Source organism: Aethalodelphis obliquidens, unplaced genomic scaffold (genome assembly GCF_003676395.1).
Source record: "Aethalodelphis obliquidens isolate GAN/ISIS:26980383/991018 unplaced genomic scaffold, ASM367639v1 scaffold78, whole genome shotgun sequence".
Classification (NCBI taxonomy): Eukaryota; Metazoa; Chordata; class Mammalia; order Artiodactyla; family Delphinidae; genus Aethalodelphis; species Aethalodelphis obliquidens.
This window is the reverse complement of record NW_020838022.1, coordinates 2,807,367-2,825,168: the sequence shown is the minus strand read 5'-3', so window position 1 is coordinate 2,825,168 and position 17,802 is coordinate 2,807,367.

Genomic DNA, 17,802 nt, shown 5'->3' with positions numbered 1-17,802 from the left:
GAGAAGCCCGCGCACCGCAACGAAGAGTAGCCCCTGCTTGCCGCAACGGAAGACCCAACACAGCCATAAATAAATAAATAAATAAAACAAAAACCCCCAAAATACCTCGTAAGACTACCTTTTGCCCGTTTGAAATTTCTTTCTCCCTTACAAAGCTGGCCTTAATGTTGATGTAAAACCAATTTTACCCATATCTTCCTAACTATTGGCCCTCTCCAATTCATTCCCCACCCTGCAACCACAGAGGTCTTTGGAAGACAAATCAGATCAAATCACTCCCCTGCTTATGACTTTTCAGTAGCTGCTCATTGCTTTTAGGATAAGTCCCAACTCTTGCCTTAACCTCAACTACAAGGTTCTGAATTCTCTGACCGCTGCCTTCCTCTCTAGCCTCCAGTGAGCCTTCTCTCCCCCTTACTCACCAAGCTACACTCCACTGGCCACCTTTTATCCCTTGAGTTCCCAACGTTCTTTTTCCCCTGACAGATTTTGCACTTGCAGCCATCTCTGCGGGAATGCTTTCACAGCCTTTGCTATTCATCTTTCAGATCTCAACTTAAATGTCACTTTGTCAGATGAGATCAGGGCTCCCTGTTATAGTGCTCCAAATAGCCCATATTAATTACACCGAGGGTACTGTACTGACAAATGAGGTTAGTAATCATGGAGAACAGAAGTCCAAGGGGATTGTGGATGATCTAATATCATTTTGCTTTTCAAAAAGGGGAAGTAGGTGTATTCTAGTAATCATATCAAAGGCATGCACGGTCCTAGAACTGATTGTTCAAAGGATGGGGTATTTTATTTCAGGGGAAGGGAAAAGGCAATCACTACGAACTACGGTGAACTCACTCGGATATATTTTGGCCTCCAAGATTCAGAGAAGATGATTTCTGATTCAGAATTCTACATCCTGCTAAACTATATCGGGAATATAGAGAACAGGTTGGAGAGGATGTGGCATAAGAAGACTAAATCTTTATCTTCCCAAATAGGAAGTCATTAAGTCAAAATATCTCACTGTAGTTATTTTATTTAGAAATAATGTGGTAAATACCAGAAGAAACAGCTAAAATAATGAATAGTGCTTGCCTCTAGGAGTACGAATTGAGAATGGAGAAGAAGGGGATAACGGACTTCTATTTTATCTCTTTACAAGTCTTTTTTTTAAATTTTTATTTATTTATTTTTGGCTGTGTTAGGTCTTCGTTGCTGCGTGCAGGCTTTCTCTAGTTGTGGTGAGCAGGGGCTACTCTTCATTGCGGGGTGCAGGCTTCTCATTGTGGTGGCTTCTCTTGTTGCGGAGCACGGGCTCTAGGCGCATGGGCTTCAGTAGCTGTAGCATGAGGGCTCAGTACTTGTGGCATGTAGGCTCTAGAGCACAGGCTCAGTAGTTGTGGTGCATGGGCTTAGTTGCTCTGCGGCATGTGGGATCTTCCCAGACCAGGGATCGAACCCGTATCCCCTGCATTGCCAGGCGGATTCTTAACCACTGCGCCACCAGGGAAGTCCCTCTTTACAAGTCTTATAATTAACTTTTTTTTTCCTTTTTCATACCAACTGCTTTTTTTTTTTAAACATCTTTATTGGTGTATAATTGCTTTACAATGGTGTGTTAGTTTCTGCTGTGTAACAAAGTGAATCAGCTGTACATATACATACATTTCCATATCTCCTCCCTCTTGCGTCTCCCTCCCACCCTCTCTATCCCACCCCTCTAGGTGGTCACAAAGCACCGAGCTGATCTCCCTGTGCTATGCGACTGCTTCCCACTAGCTATCTATTTGACATTTGGTAGTGTATATATGTCCATGCCACTCTCTCGCTTTGTCCTAGCTTACCCTTCCCCCACCCCGTGTCCTCAGGTCCATTGTCTACGTCTTCGTCTTTATTCCTGTCCTGCCCCTAGGTTCTTCAGAACCATTTTTTTTTTAAGTTTCCATATATATGTGTTAGCATACAGTATTTGTTTTTTTCTTTCTGACTTACTTCACTCTGTATGACAGACTCTAGGTCCATCCACCTCACTACACCACATCTTCCTTATCCATTCATCTGTCGATGGACACTTAGGTTGCTTCCATGTCCTGGCTATTGTAAATAGAGCTGCAATGAACATTGTGGTACATGACTCTTTTTGAATTATGGTTTTCTGAGGGTATATGCCCAGGAGTGGGATTGTGGGTCATATGGCAGTTCTATTTTTTTTTGTTTTGTTTTTTTTTTTGCGGTACGTGGGCCTCTCACTGTTGTGGCCTCTCCCGTTGTGGAGCACAGGCTCCAGACGCACAGGCTCAGTGGCCATGGTTCACAGGCCCAGCCGCTCCGCGGCACATGGGAATCTTCCCAGACCGAGGCACGAACCCGTGTCCCCTGCATTGGCAGGCAGACTCTCAACCACTGCGCCACCAGGGAAGCCCTATTTTTGTTTTTTTAAGGAACCTCCATATTGTTCTTCATAGTGGCTGTATCAATTTACATTCTCACCAACAGTGCAGGAGGGTTCCCTTTTCTCCACACCCTCTCCAGCATTTATTGTTTGTAGATTTTTTGATGATGGCCATTCTGACTGGTGTGAGGTGATACCTCATTGTAGTTTTGATTTGCATTTCTCTAATGATTAGTGATGTTGAGCATTCTTTCATATGTTTGTTGGCAATCTGTATGTCTTCTTTGGAGAAATGTCTATTTAGGTCTTCTGCGCATTTTTGGATTGGGTTGTTTGTTTTTTTGTTATTGAGCTGCATGAGCTGCTTGTAAATTTTGGAGATTAATCCTTTGTCAGTTGCTTCGTTTGCAAATATTTTCTCCCATTTTTTTTTCATCTTGTCTTTTCGTCTTGTTTATGGTTTCCTTTGCTGGGCAAAGGAAAAGCAAAAGCTTTGAAGTTTCATTAGGTCCCATTTGTTTAGTTTTGTTTTTATTTCCCTTTCTCTAGGAGGTGGGTCAAAAAGGATCTTGCTGTGATTTATGTCATAGAGTGTTCTGCCTATGTTTTCCTCTAAGAGTTTGATAGTGTCTGGCCTTACATTTAGGTCTTTAATCCATTTTGAATTTTTTTTGTGTATGGTGTTAGGGAGTGTTCTAATTTCATTCTTTTACACGTAGCTGTGCAGTTTTCCCAGCACCACTTATTGAAGAGGCTGTCTTTTCTCCATTGTATATTCTTGCCTCCTTTATCAAAAATAAGGTGACCATATGTGCGTGGGTTTATCTCTGGGCTTTCTGTCCTGTTCCATTGATCTATATTTCTGTTTTTGTGCCAGTACCATACTGTCTTGATTACTGTAGCTTTGTAGTACAGTCTGAAGACCGGGAGCCTGATTCCTCCAGCTCTGTTTTTCTTTCTCAAGATTGCTTTGGCTATTTGGGGTCTTTTGTGTTTCCATACAAATTGTGAAATTTTTTGTTCTAGTTCTGTGAAAAATGCCAGTGGTAGTTTGATAGGGATTGCATTTTGCATTGAATCTGTAGATTGCTTTGGGTAGTATAGTCATTTTCACAATGTTGATTCTTCCAATCCAAGAACATGGTATATCTCTCCATCTATTTGTATCATCTTTAATTTCTTTCATCAGTGTCTTATAATTTTCTGCATACAGGTCTTTTGTCTCCTTAGGTAGGTTTATTCCTAGGTATTTTAGTCTTTTTGTTGCAGTGGTAAATGGGAGTGTTTCCTTAATTTCTCTTTCAGATTTTTCATCATTAGTGTATAGGAATGCAAGTGATTTCTGTGCATTAATTTTGTATCCTGCTACTTTACCAAATTCGTTGATTAGCTCTAGTAGTTTTCTGGTAGCATCTTTAGGATTCTCTGTGTATAGTATCATGTCACCTGCAAACAGTGACAGCTTTACTTTTTCTTCTCTGATTTGGATTCTTTTTATTTCCTTTTCTTCTCTGATTGCTGTGGCTAAAACTTCCAAAACTATGTTGAATAAGAGTGGTGAGAGTGTGCAACCTTGTCTTTTTCCTTATAATTAACTTTTAAACTATGTACGTGCAATTATTTTTGTAAAAATAAGAATCAGTTTGAAAATACAAATAACGTTTGGAGACACAGACTGGAAGTAGGAGAGCATTCTAAGGAGGAGAATGGCAAAGATGTGGAGGCAAAAATATTCCAGTAAATGGTTAGTGGACCTGCCTACAGGAGCAATGGGTTCACGTGCAGGAGTAGTAAATGATCTAAAATTTTTACCTCCCTTCTAGGAAACCCTGGAATATTCATTCCATCATATGAAAGAGTAAACCAAGAAAGAGGAAGACATCGAGAAACAGGGGTAAACATAAAAGAGAAGTGAAGGGAATTCCCCAGATGATAATGAAAGAAAGTTTGCGGTAGACAGCTATGTGGCACACCTAAAGATCAGCCAGGCCAGAGGAGAGTAGGAAGATGGAGGGATACAGGAGGGATGTATCTAGAGAAAAGAATTTTTTAAAGTAGCTAATAGATTACCTGATGTGTTTGATGATATGCAGAGTGATATTCAGAAATGTTTTACAGGTATGAGAAAATTAGTGAAGAATTAGTAATCGATACATATAAAAGAAAGCAAACAAACTAACAAAAACCAAGGCAGTTTTTAACTCCAGGAAAAATTGAAAGTTGCTCAAGAAGGTAAATGAGTCGTGATAAAATACTGTTTGGCTCCAAACTGAAAGACATTTGCATAGCCATAATAATGAACACTGCCTTACTGTTTTACCAAATTAAAAAACTCTTTTGTAGAATGAAGGGAAAGCAAGTTGGAAAGGATGGTGTTGTAAGAGGTCTAAATCTTTAGCTTCCATGATAAGAAGGCAGTAAGTACTATCTAAAAATGGAAAGATCAAGAACATCAGTATAAGTACATTATTTAGAAATGCGGAAGTAAATATTAGAGGAAACAGCTAAGATTATTGAAAGTGGTTGCTTTACTAGTACAAATCAGAAGTTGGGAGAGATGGAGTAGAGGTCTGCTCTTTTGCTTTAAAAAGTCTTATTAATCTAGTTAACTTTTAAACCATGAATATGTATTACTTAAAAAAACTTAACAAAAAGAGTAAATAGCATTTTGAATGCGCAGAAAGGAAGGAGAGCATTCCAGCCAAGAGAAACAGCAAAGATATGAAGTAGTAAATAGACCTTCCTAGGGGAGCCTGAGTTCACAGTGGGGAGCAGTGAAAGACAATTTTATAGCTATCATTTATTGAACACTTGCAATGTGCCAGACACTGTGCTAAGCACTTTATACACATTACCTCATTTATTCTCATTAACCGCATAAGATACCATTACTATCCTCATTTTACAGATGAAGAAACTGAGAGGTTAGGGAACTTGCCCAATGTCACAGCTTGACAATAGCAGAGCAAAGAGTCAAACAGGTCCACCTGACTCCAAATCCATACCCTTAACCACCACATTTTGAAGTCATAATTGGCAAGATTTCATCACTGATTTAATTTATGGAACAAAGGAGAGAGGTGAATCCAAAATGACTCTAAGGAATTAAGGCTCAGAGCATGGAAGAGAAGGTTTATTCATTTCTTCATTTCAACAAAAGTTTATTGAATGTTGATTACATCCAGGCAGTGTGCTGGAGCTGTAGTAATGTGCATGAGAGATGTGATCCCTGCTCTCATAGGGCTCACCATCAGTCGTACATAGGAAAATCATTCAGAGGGAACATGAATGGAGAAAATTGGGAGTTCAGTTTTAACTATGTTGAAGTAACAATAGAATGCTCTAATAAAAAGGTATAGTATGCATGGAAAATGTGGTTTAAGACCTTGATATAAGATGCTCTAAACCTCAGAAGTTTACCCCTGGGGCTGCCCTGGTGGCGCAGTGGTTAAGAATCCACCTGCCAATGCAGGGAACACGGGTTCGAGCCTTGGTCCGGGAAGATCCCACATGCCCCGGAGCAAGTAAGACCGTGTGCCACAACTACTGAGCCTGCGCTCTAGAATCTATGAGCCATAGCTACTGAGCCCACGTGCCACAACTACTGAAGCCCACGCACCACAGCTACTGAAGCCCGCATGCCTAGAGCCCGTGCTCCACAGCAAGAGAAGCCACCGCAATGAGAAGCCTGCGCACTGCAAGGAAGAGTACAGCCCCTGGTCAGCACAACTAGAGAAAGCCCGTGCACAGCAACAAAGACCCAATGCAGAAAAAAAAAAAAAGTTTACCCTGGTCAAGGGAAGTCAGAACTGAGGAGAACTATTTCATTTAATGCTTCAGAAATCCTGCATGAGCTTTAAGAATGCAGTTTCAGTGGTGGTTGGGCTGGAAGCCAGATTGCAGGAGTTTATAGATGTAATCCATTCATTTGCAAAGCTTGATGGTGGAAGAAGGAAAAAGGATTGTACAATTGCTAGGAGCGCCGTTGCTAGAGGGCCGTCAGGATTAAGCGTCTTTTTTTTTTTCTCCCCAAACTAAAGGAGACCTATACATGTTTAAAAGCAGAGAGGGGGCTTCCCTGGTGGCGCAGGGGTTGAGAGTCCGCCTGCCGATGCAGGGGACGCGGGTTCGTGCCCGGGTCCGGGAAGATCCCACATGCCACGGAGCGGCTGGGCCCGTGAGCCATGGCTGCTGAGCCTGCACGTCCGGAGCCTGTGTGCCGCAACGGGAGAGGCCACAACAGTGAGAGGCCCGCGTACCGCAAAAAAAAAAAGCAGAGAGGGAAAGATTCTGTAGAAAGGAGAAGCTGAAGATTTCAGAAAGAAATGATGATTGAGGAAGCTGGGTGTGAAATGAGGTAAGAGGGGATGGACTGGAGAACAGGAGGCTCAGGTCGAGAGGGGAGGAGGGACCCTTCCTCTTCTAAGACAGGGAAGAAGGCTGAGAGGGGAGAGAGTGAGTCGAACAGTCTTAGATGAAGAGGATGCACAGGAGTGAACCGTCTCTATCTTTTTTAGTTTTTGTGAGAAAGGTCAATTGGGAAGGGAATGGAGCTTCCTAAGGAATCAAAGAATAGAATTTGAAGCTCAGATCTGAAAATTAACAAACGCTTTGGGTACTCAACCACCCTATTTCAGTCGCTTTCTACTGTTTAAAATAATGGCAGATTGTACCATCCTTCAGTCTTCCTGATCAACTAATTCAACTTTTATCTCACCCAGGCCAACTTTTAGGTACTAAGACTCAGGCAGGATGCCATCAAAATCCATTAAAAATGGCTCTCTTCCCAGCAGTGATAGTGATGCAAACTCCCCTTAACAATCAAATCCAACCTTGCATTAATTAATATCTCTGTTGGTGTCTGTTTTAAGTCATATAGTTCTTACTGGCTCACTTTCTAGCATTTGTAATTCCATTTGGCACTCTTCGGCAAGTATTCAGTCTGCCCTACTTGAAAAAGTATTTGCCATTTTGGTTTCACTTATTTCTTGTCACAGGATATAAGTATAATGCACCAATATGCACAAAACACAGAACAAACACAAGAGCTTCTTGAGGGCAGGGACCATGCCTTATTGATCTTTATGCCTATTTTCCAGGGAAGAGCGTTAACACATTGTTGAAGCTAAAGGAATGAGTGATTATGGATGTGCTGTTATGGAGAGAGACCTAAACTGAGATCCAGGAGATGTCAATTCTCGCTGTTATTTAGGGTTCCCTTTGGACCAATCACGTATATTCTCTGGACCTTATTTTCCCCATGGGAAAATGAGGGGATTGGATGGTTTATTAAATTACTTCTTAGTTTTATATGCTATTTTTTAAAATTTTATTTATTATTTATTTTTGACTGTGTTGGGTCTTCATTTCTGTGTGAGGGCTTTCTCTAGTTGCAGCAAGTAGGGGCCACTCCTCATCGCGATGCGCGAGCCTCTCACTATCGCGGCCTCTCTTGTTGCGGAGCACAGGCTCCAGACACGCAGGCTCAGCAGTTGTGGCTCACGGGCCCAGTTGCTCCGCAGCATGTGGGATCCTCCCAGACCAGTGCTCGAACCCGTGTCCCCTGCACCGGCAGGCAGACTCCCAACCACTGCGCCACCAGGGAAACCCTATGTGCTATTTTTAAGTAGATAAAATTTCAGGTTTCCAAGTGGCAATATTTAGATTGCTGTTAGGAACTTGTTCTAAGTCCCTGGCCAACCCATTGGTCACTGCCTGTGAGTCAGAGTAGATCCGTACCTCAGGCCATCTCTCCTGGGCACAATAGACAACCAGATGTGTTGCTCAAAGTTCTGTCCACTGGGAAGATTTGCCTTCCCTAGTGTCTCTTCAGGGCACCCCATGGTGGGATTGTAGTGATGCAGTCATCCACTTTAAGATGGTGCCAGCTTATCTATGCAGTTTTGTGTAAACCAGGCTCATGTATTTCTTTTTGACCTTAAATCATTTGGTCATAGGTAACTTACCATGAGGCCACAGGTATGGATTGAGGAGGGGCAGCAATATGGCGGGAGGAGGTGCCAAGGGAGTCTGGACCACCTGCTTAGGAAACTAACTTATGCCTTCAGATCCTGCTCAGACTGCATCCCACATAGACACCTTCCACACGATGATGGAATACTTCTGGGCACCCCAGACTTTATGGCCAGGCAGATGAGATAACACTGTGATGGGCAGCCTGTGTCTTTATCCTCACTTGACTAGGCATTCAGTCTCCACCAGAAACCATCAGCAAACCAGGAGACTCTTCTCAAAAGGGAGCTCCCAACAAAACAGGAAATCAATTGAGGTGAGCAAGGCAGACATCCCAACAGGTGTTTACTAGACCTTCTCAAACTCCCCTGCCTCCTTTTAGCACTGCCTTTTCCTAGCCTCTGTGTCAAGAGCCCAGTGCTCTTCTGCAGTCCTCCCTTATGACAGAGGAATGAGATCTGATCAGCCTCTTCAATTTAAGAATTTGAGGACTTTAAAAAATGTTTAAGTGTTTAAAAAGAACCGCAGGGAATGAGGAACGCTGAGCCGAAGTAATGGGTCTATGGTGGTGGCATTTAAGTGTAAAGGATATGGGTGTGTAGGGAGGGTTCACTCACCTTCTGCCTTTCAAATCACACCTTGCGACTGCCAACTTCTCTGCCTCATACCTTCTGCTTTACAATTGTAGGGAAGGCCAAGTTTCCTTTCTGCTCCAATTGGCCTGCCTTTCAGTATTGTACACCTCCTCCTTACTCCACCTTCCCTACGACATACTACCATACCTGTGCTTATGAGAATCTTCCTAATCAATCCTGGGTAACAGAGAACACCCAACCGTGACAAAAAGACTAAACCCATCACATAAATTAAGTACTTACGCTACATTTCATTAGCACTCGCAGGAAAGCTGCTTCCTTCTCTGTGAGTATCTGTGCATATAGATTGTCCAGAATCACCCAGGCAACCAGGTATAATATGGACTTCAAAGAAACAATGGTCTTGTCATTCTTCACAAAAAGTTAATTAGCTCCTCTCCTGAAGACCAGTACTAAGACTATGACTGGTAATGTCTCAACTCCTGCTCAGCTCTAATAATCAGGCTATTTCTGTGTCATTCCGTGACTGCTGGGCAATCTCCCATCATTAAAGACTGTTTTATGTTACCACAGGGCATGCAAGTTTCCAGTGACCCTTAGGCTTCCGCAGGAAGTTTTAGCCAGGTCTAATCACTGTGGGTCTCCAGCAGACCCACTCCCCTCCCCATCCCGACACTGCTGTCCAAATGAAATTCGGTTAAAGGAATAGAAAAGTCACAAAAGGGTAGAGTGGAGTTTATGGACCAATTGTTTACAGTTTGTCAGGGAACAGTTTTTTCAAGTACTTACAAGGTCATTACCTTCTTTATCTCCTTTGGGTTGCCTCCCTCAGTTATTTATCGGTCTACCAGAAATCTGGTGTTCCCTAAAGCACAGGACTCTTGATAGTTGCCCTGATTCACTACACTTTAGGCTTTGTGCTTCCTGGATGGTGTACATATTTGTAATACGTGCAGAGTTCCTGGGATCGGCTATTTTGTATTTAATAAAGGGATGTGAGACTACTTCACTTTTTGACAGTCTGTAAAAGTGCCATGTTAATATAAGTTGTTAATATTATTTAGTGGGAAAAGTCAGTATCTTCTGTGGTTTAAATCACAGCTGCCTCGGCAATATATGCTAATTTTCCTAATCGACTTTTGTTCTTGGCCCAGATCATAAACAATATTCATGATCTCAACTGTACCGAGAATTTATTTATAGCCTTGACATATTTTTCCATGAACTGTTTAAATACTAACATAGTCCAAATGCAGCCTTCCAGGAAAATAGTTGATTCATATTTATTTCTATTGGTGACCTTCCATAGAAAGAAATTAAGGATCACATAAGTATGAAGAAGAGATAGGAAAAGGCAAAAGTTCAGCAAACTGCTGTGATGATAGGTAATGAAATTTTGTATATTTTGTGTACCTCATATTTCCATAATGTAGTTCCACAATGATCTTTGGCATCTTTTAGAAGAAGACCTACGCTTATTTCAATTTCTTCCTCGACTGCTGGGATGGCAAATATATGATATGTCTTTTGCCACTTCCTGCTCCCACTTCACAGCAGACAGTGCTAGTCTATCTTGGCATCTTTGTCAGTGAATTTGGAGTAATCCCATAACCTTTTGCAGTCCAGCCCTGTACACAGCTATGTAAATAGATCAGACTAGTCACCTGAGATGAAAGCCATTTGTCATTCTTGTTCTATCCTGAGAGGTCATACCGTTCCTTACTCAAGGATCAGTGATGTCAGCGAGTAGAAGCTCATTCAAGCTAGCTTAAGAAGGGGAAATTTATTATAAGAATATGACAGACAGTATTATAGGTATCTGGTCTATGAAGTACAGCCAGGCCACAGAATGTTTGAAACTGGAATTGGCTAGCAGAAACTGAGGTTGCTTGCTCTTTCTCTCACCACGTAGTATCTCTCTTCTATGCTTCTATCTCCTCTTTCTTTTTTTGTTTGTTTTGTTTGTTTTTGGCATGTGGGATCTTAGTTTCCCGACCAGGGATCAAACCCGTGCCCACTGCAGTGGAAGTGTGGAGTTGTAACCACTGGACCGCCAGGGAGGTCCCCTCTATCTTTTGACTGTCATCTCTACTTTCTACCTAACTGCCTTCTCAGCCTGACTCTGTTATTTAATTCAAGCATCCACATAGTCCTCTCACCAGAGTCTCTGTGTCTCTTACTGAAAATTCTCAAGAGACCAAATCTAACAGCCAACTAATTCATGTGCTTCTAGGATGTCAGTTGTCTACTTTTGGTTCAGTCAGGATTAAGACAGTGGACTCTGATTGTGTGAAGGACTGTCCCTCCCAGAGCTATGAACATGCCAGATGAAACCTGAAGAAGTTGGGTCTCGGTGGGCAAATTGACTATCTAATCTGTTCACATATATTCTTTTTGTCCTCCCTGAGTGCAGTTGCCAGATAAAATACAGGAGGCCCCATTAAATTTGAATTTCAGATAAACTATGAATATTCTTTGACATATGCATGCCCCCCAAATTACTCATTGTTTATGAGAAATTCAAACGTAAATGGATATCCTGTGTTTTATATGCTAAATCTAGCAACCTATCCGCAAGTCCTCTCTTACACTTATCCCTTGAGCTGGTACAGTGAAATGTTTTCTAGTAAGTCAGTAGCTGTTACCCTTAGAGGGTGGGTAAAAATCCTAAACTAAAATATCTCTAACTAGCAGAGATTCAGTGTGGCCATAGCAGTAGTCCATGTTTAGAATATTGCATGTTTTACTCTTATTGGCTCTATTTTTGAAGACTTGTTTTTTCCTTCCAGACTGATTTTAGGACAGATTTTTTTGGGGAGTGGGTGGATTTTCTCTTCCACAGGATAGAAGCTGTTTAGGGGCAGAGTCTGACTCATGTTAATTTTATGCACATCATTCAGTAGAGTGTTTGGAGCACCATGAGTATATGACAAATACCACAATTTCAAAAAATGACTTTCCTGGAAGAGTCTCTTCAAAAGAAGTTGAATTGGTGTCTCCTCTTTCTTTTGACTGTCATCTCTACTTTCTTGGGTAGGATTTGTTTAGGGCTTTGGGGACCACTCATTCCTCTTCAATAACCAAATCAGAAACAAAGTACTGATTACAAATGACTGATTTATTCATTAATGGCTGGCCAAGACCGAATAACCCAACACAGAGTGCTGTTAAGAGGTAGATTGTGGATGCAGCTTAAACTTGTGACTTAAGAAGGGAGCCTCTGGGGATTCCCTGGTGGCGCAGTGGTTGAGAATCTGCCTACCTATGCAGGGGACACAGGTTCGTGCCCCGGTCTGGGAAGATCCCACATGCCGCGGAGCGGCTGGGCCCGTGAGCCATGGCCGCTGAGCCTGCGCGTCCAGAGCCTGTGCTCCGCAATGGGAGACGCCACAACAGTGAGAAGCCCGCGTACTGCAAAAAAAAAAAAAAAGAAGGGGGCCTCTGACTTTCCAGTGGAATTGTCATCTTGACACCAACCTGCATATTCATGTGCAGAGACAGAAGGAAGAGAGAGAGAGAGAGAGAAGACAGAAGAGAGGGAAAGAGAGAGATATTTTTAAATCAGACTCCAGTCCACTTACCCAACCAGCAAAATGGATGAGGACCCCAGAGCTGCATCACATATCAAGTCACAGGTTGTACAGAGAGCATAGCAAACACGAATCACCTTTCAAGATAGTGACCTTACCTACTAGTGATGTGTGACCTAATGCAGTTTAACTCTGTACAATCAGATTAGTCACTCCTTTTCCTGTGGGGAGGAGGCGGTGCAAAGGATGGGGTGTGAAAGGACACTTCCTCCCTAGTACTCCTCTCTTATTTTTCCATTATTTGGTCTTAGCCATTTTTAAGGCAATAGCAAACTTCACCAAGTGTATTAGTTTCCTACGGCTGCCATAACAAAGTACCAAAAACTGGGTGGCTGAAACAACAGAGATTTATTAGCTCACAGTTCTAGAGGCTAGACATCTGAGATGGAGTTGTCAGTAGGGCCATGCCCTCCTCTGAAGGCACCAGGGAAGGATCTTTTCCAGGCCTCTCTCCTCAGTTCTGGTAGTTCCTTGGCTTGTGGCAGCATAACTCTCATCTTCATGTGGCATTCTCTCTGTTTGCTTGTCTGGGTCCAACTTTCCCCTTTTTATAACAACACCAGTAATATTGAATTAGGAGCCCACCCTAGTATGATATGTCCTCATCTTTACTAATTACATCTGCAGTGACCCTGTTTCCAAATAGTCACTTTCTGAAGTACTGGGGGTTAGGACTTCAGCATAGGAATTCGGGGGAGGGGCACAATTCAACACATAATGCCAAGGTATTCCGTCACTTGTAAACCTCATATCCCTCGCAGCATCTCCTGGATTTGTTTTTTCCTCTTATCTGAGTACTTCTTACAAAGGTGTTTCAATGTGGATGTTTGTGTGGGAGACCTTCTGAGGCCTTGTATGCCTGAATAAAACTTGATCCATATTACCTGTGGTAGAACAGAAGTGTACCACAGAATGTGAGCTTTAGAGAAAGAAAATAAACCACAAAATCTGGCATATATATGTATATATAGGACCCATGGGATGTTATGGTCACGAAAAAATATTTTTTCCCTCCAGTCCAGCATCCAGTACCTAGTTAATGAATAGGGGAGGTGTTCTTTGGGAGACTGGCTACAACATAAAAGTGGTTTAAAGCTCTAGAGCACGATAAATCTCTATTTTAGACTTACATGGTTTAGTGCATTTAATAGTAATGAAAAAAAGTGGCTTGAATGAGTGTATGGTAGTCCAGACTGGTTTCCTGACAATCCATGAGTCTAGCAATTGGCATACGGATCCTGAAATACCTTACCCCACACTGCTTTAATTTTTTAAGTGACTTTGTAATATGTTCTTATTTTTTCCTGTAAGTAACCTCAAGAGATCAGCATAGAAAGCTTTATTTTTGACAATTTCACTTTGTCATCACTGTTCTTTCAGTGAAACTAAGGTTTATAAAAGAGACTTGTTTACACAACAGTGATATATTCCTTTTTTGAACAAATATCGAGTTGACTGCCTTTATTCTTAATAACTTAGAATATCTGCCATTAGTCCTGTAGTACCTTAGAATTTTATTTCACTTTGCTGTGAATACCTTTATATTTATTTATATAAACATGTAGAAATTAAAGGTAAGTAGCTTAGTAACATTCTATTTTTAAAAAACTGAAGTATAGTTGATTTACAATATTGTGTTAGTTTCAGGTGTACAGCAAATTCAGTCGTATATATATTTTTTCAAATTCTTTTCCATTATAGGTTATTACAAGATATTGGGTATAATTCCGTGCGCTATACAGTAAATCCTTGTTGCTTATCTATTTTATGTATATGTAGTAGTTTGTATCTGTTAATCACAAATTCCTAATTTATCCCCCCTCTTCCTTTCACATTTGGTAACCATATGTTTGTTAAAATTTTAAAATCAGTTTTAAAAACTGAATTATAGTTGATTTGCTATGTTGTGTTAATTACAGCTGTACAGCAAAGTGATTCAGTTATACATATATATATATATATATATGTATATTCTTTTCCATTATGGTTTATCACAGGTACTGAATATAATTCCCTGTGCTATGCAGTAGGACCTTGTTGTTTATCCATTCTATATAGAATAGCTTCCATCTGCTAACCCCAAACTCCCACTCCGTCCCTCACCCACCTCCCTCCCCCTTGGCAACCACAAGTCTGTTCTCAATGACTGTGAGTTTGTTTCTGTTTTGTAGATAAGTTCATTTGTGTCATATTTTAGATTCCACATATAAGTGATATCATATGGTATTTGTCTTTCTCTGTCTGACTTACTTCGCTCAGTATGACAGTCTCTAGGCCCATCCATGTTGCTGCAAATGACATTATTTCATTCCTTTTTACGGCTGAGCAATATTCCATTGTATATATGTACCACATCTTCTTTATCCATTCATCTGTTGATGGACATTTAGGTTGTTTCCATGTCTTGGCTATTGTGAATAGTGGTGCTACGAACATAAGGGTGCATGTATCTTTTTGAATTATAGTTTTGTCTGGATATATGACCAGGAGTGGGATTGCTGGATCATACGGTAATTCTATTTTTAGTTTTCTGAGGACTCTCCATACTGTTTTCCACAGTGGCTGCACCAACTTACATTCCCAGCCTTTTGATAATTTTAATATGACATTAAAAAATAGTCCACTTTGCTAGGAAAATTGGTGACTAAGGGAAGAGTTTGATGAAAGAGGATATATATGAATTTGTTATTATCAGCAAATTTCTACTATTTAGAGAAAAATGACTGTATAGTTCCTATAGTTTATTTTTTAAAGTAAAATACTTATATACGACAGATTTACGGCAATTTATTTCTTCATCTCCTTTAGCAGTCTTTTCAATGTTATTTTGATTCAGACACATAGGGAATAATTCTAAGTAGAATTATTCTCAAGCAGCACTACCTGAAAGTTCTTAGATGTAAGCTATAATTAGCCCTTGCTTATTTCAAAGAGGCCCTTTCTATGCATTATATAAATAATTGCAAAACTAATTAATCATGATTAGCCCTTGTTTTCTAAGGTTGCAACAGCAGAGGAATAATTGTGGGTTGTATATAGGTTACCGTTAAGGAGATATTTGACTGAAGCTCCCACAAAGCTTTTTTCCTACTTCTAATTCCCTTCCTTTGCTGCTTCTAATTCTTAGGGATTGCACAGTGGCAGGGTCAGCAGGATTTTGAGAACCGATAAAGCTGAAGACTTTAAGTAAGTCCTTGCTTGACACCATCATAAACATCCCACATCTGGTATATCACTTCTCTGTGGCCACTTAAAAATCTGTGATCCCGACACATGTCTCCTCAACCCTGGTGAAAAGAGGTCTTCTTGGGGCTTCCTTGGTGGCACAGTGGTTGGGAGTCCGCCTGCCAATGCAGGGGACACGGGTTCATGCCCTGGTCCGGGAAGATCCCACACGCCGCGGAGCTGCTGGGCCCGTGAGCCATGGCCGCTGAGCCTGCGCGTCTAGAGCCTGTGCTCCGCAACGGGAGAGGCCACAACAGTGAGAGGCCCGCGTACCACAAAAAAAAAAAAAAAAAAAAGTGGTCTTCTTGCTGAATGAGCATTCCTTCAGCTCTTCACAGCTGCCCCTCCCCACAGGAGCTAGAAGAGAGGATCTCTAAGCATCCTTTCAGCTCCATGCTTATATAATTTCTTTTTATAAATTTTTTTTCACTTGTAAATTTTTTAAGTTTTATTGAAGTATAGTTGATTTACAATGTTGAGTTAATTTCCATGCTTATATAATTTCACGTAGAAAGTATTATATGTGAGAAATGTTTGAAATCTGACCTTTTAGCACTATGTTTTTTTAACATCTTTATTGGAGTATAATTGCTTTACAATGGTGTGTTAGTTTCTGCTTTATAACAAAGTGAATCAGTTATACATATACATATGTTCCCATATCTCTTCGCTCTTGCGTCTCCCTCACTCCCACCTTCCCAATCCCACCCCTCTAGGTGGTCACAAAGCACCGAGCTGATCTCCCTGTGCTATGCGGCTGCTTCCCACTAGCTATCTATTTTACGTTTGGTAGTGTATATATGTCCATGCCACTCTCTCACTTTGTCACAGCTTACCCTTCCCCCTCCCCATATCCTCAAGTCCATTCTCTAGTAGGTCTGTGTCTTTATTCCCGTCTTACCCCTAGGTTCTTCATGACCTTTTCTTTGTTTTTTCTTAGATTCCATATATATATGTTAGCATACGGTATTTGTTTTTCTCTTTCTGACTTACTTCACTCTGTATGACAGGCTCTAGGTCCATCCACCTCACTACAAATAACTCAGTTTCGTTTCTTTTTATGGCTGAGTAATATTCCATTGTATATATGTGCCACATCTTCTTTATCCATTCATCTGTTGATGGACACTTAGGTTACTTCCATGTCCTGGTTATTGTAAATAGAGCTGCAATGAACATTGTGGTACATGACTCTTTTTGAATTTTGGTTTTCTCAGGGTATATGCCCAGTAGTGGGATTGCTGGGTCATATGGTAGTTCTGTTTTTAGTTTTTTAGGAACCTCCATACTGTTCTTCATAGAGGCTGTATCAATTTACATTCCCACCAACAGTGCAGGAGGGTTCCCTTTTCTCCACACCCTCTCCAGCATTTATTGTTTCTAGACTTTTTGATGATGGCCATTCTGACTGGTGTGAGATGATATCTCACTGTAGTTTTGATTTGCATTTCTCTAATGATTAATGATGTTGAGCATTCTTTCATGTGTTTGTTGGCAATCTGTATATCTTCTTTGGATAAGTGTCTATTTAGGTATTCTGCCCATTTTTGGATTGGGTTGTTTGTTTTTTTGTTATTGAGATGCATGAGCTGCTTGTAAATTTTGGCAATTAATCCTTTGTCAGTTGCTTCATTTGCAAATATTTTCTCCCATTCTGAGGGTTGTCTTTTGGTCTTGTTTATGGTTTCCTGTGCTGTGAAAAAGCGTTGAAGTTTCATTAGGTCTCAGTTGTTTATTTTTGTTTTTATTTCCATTTCTCTAGGAGGTGGGTCAAAAACTCCTCTAAGAGTTTGATAGTGTCTGGCCTTACATTTAGGTCTTTAATCCATTTTGAGTTTATTTTTGTGTATGGTGTTAGAGAGTGTTCTAATTTCATTCTTTTATATGTAGCTGTGCAGTTTTCCCAGCACCACTTATTGAAGAGGCTGTCTTTTCTCCTTTGTATATTCTTGCCTCCTTTATCAAAAATAAGGTGACCGGGCTTCCCTGGTGGCGCAGTGGTAGAGAGTCCGCCTGCCGATGCAGGGAC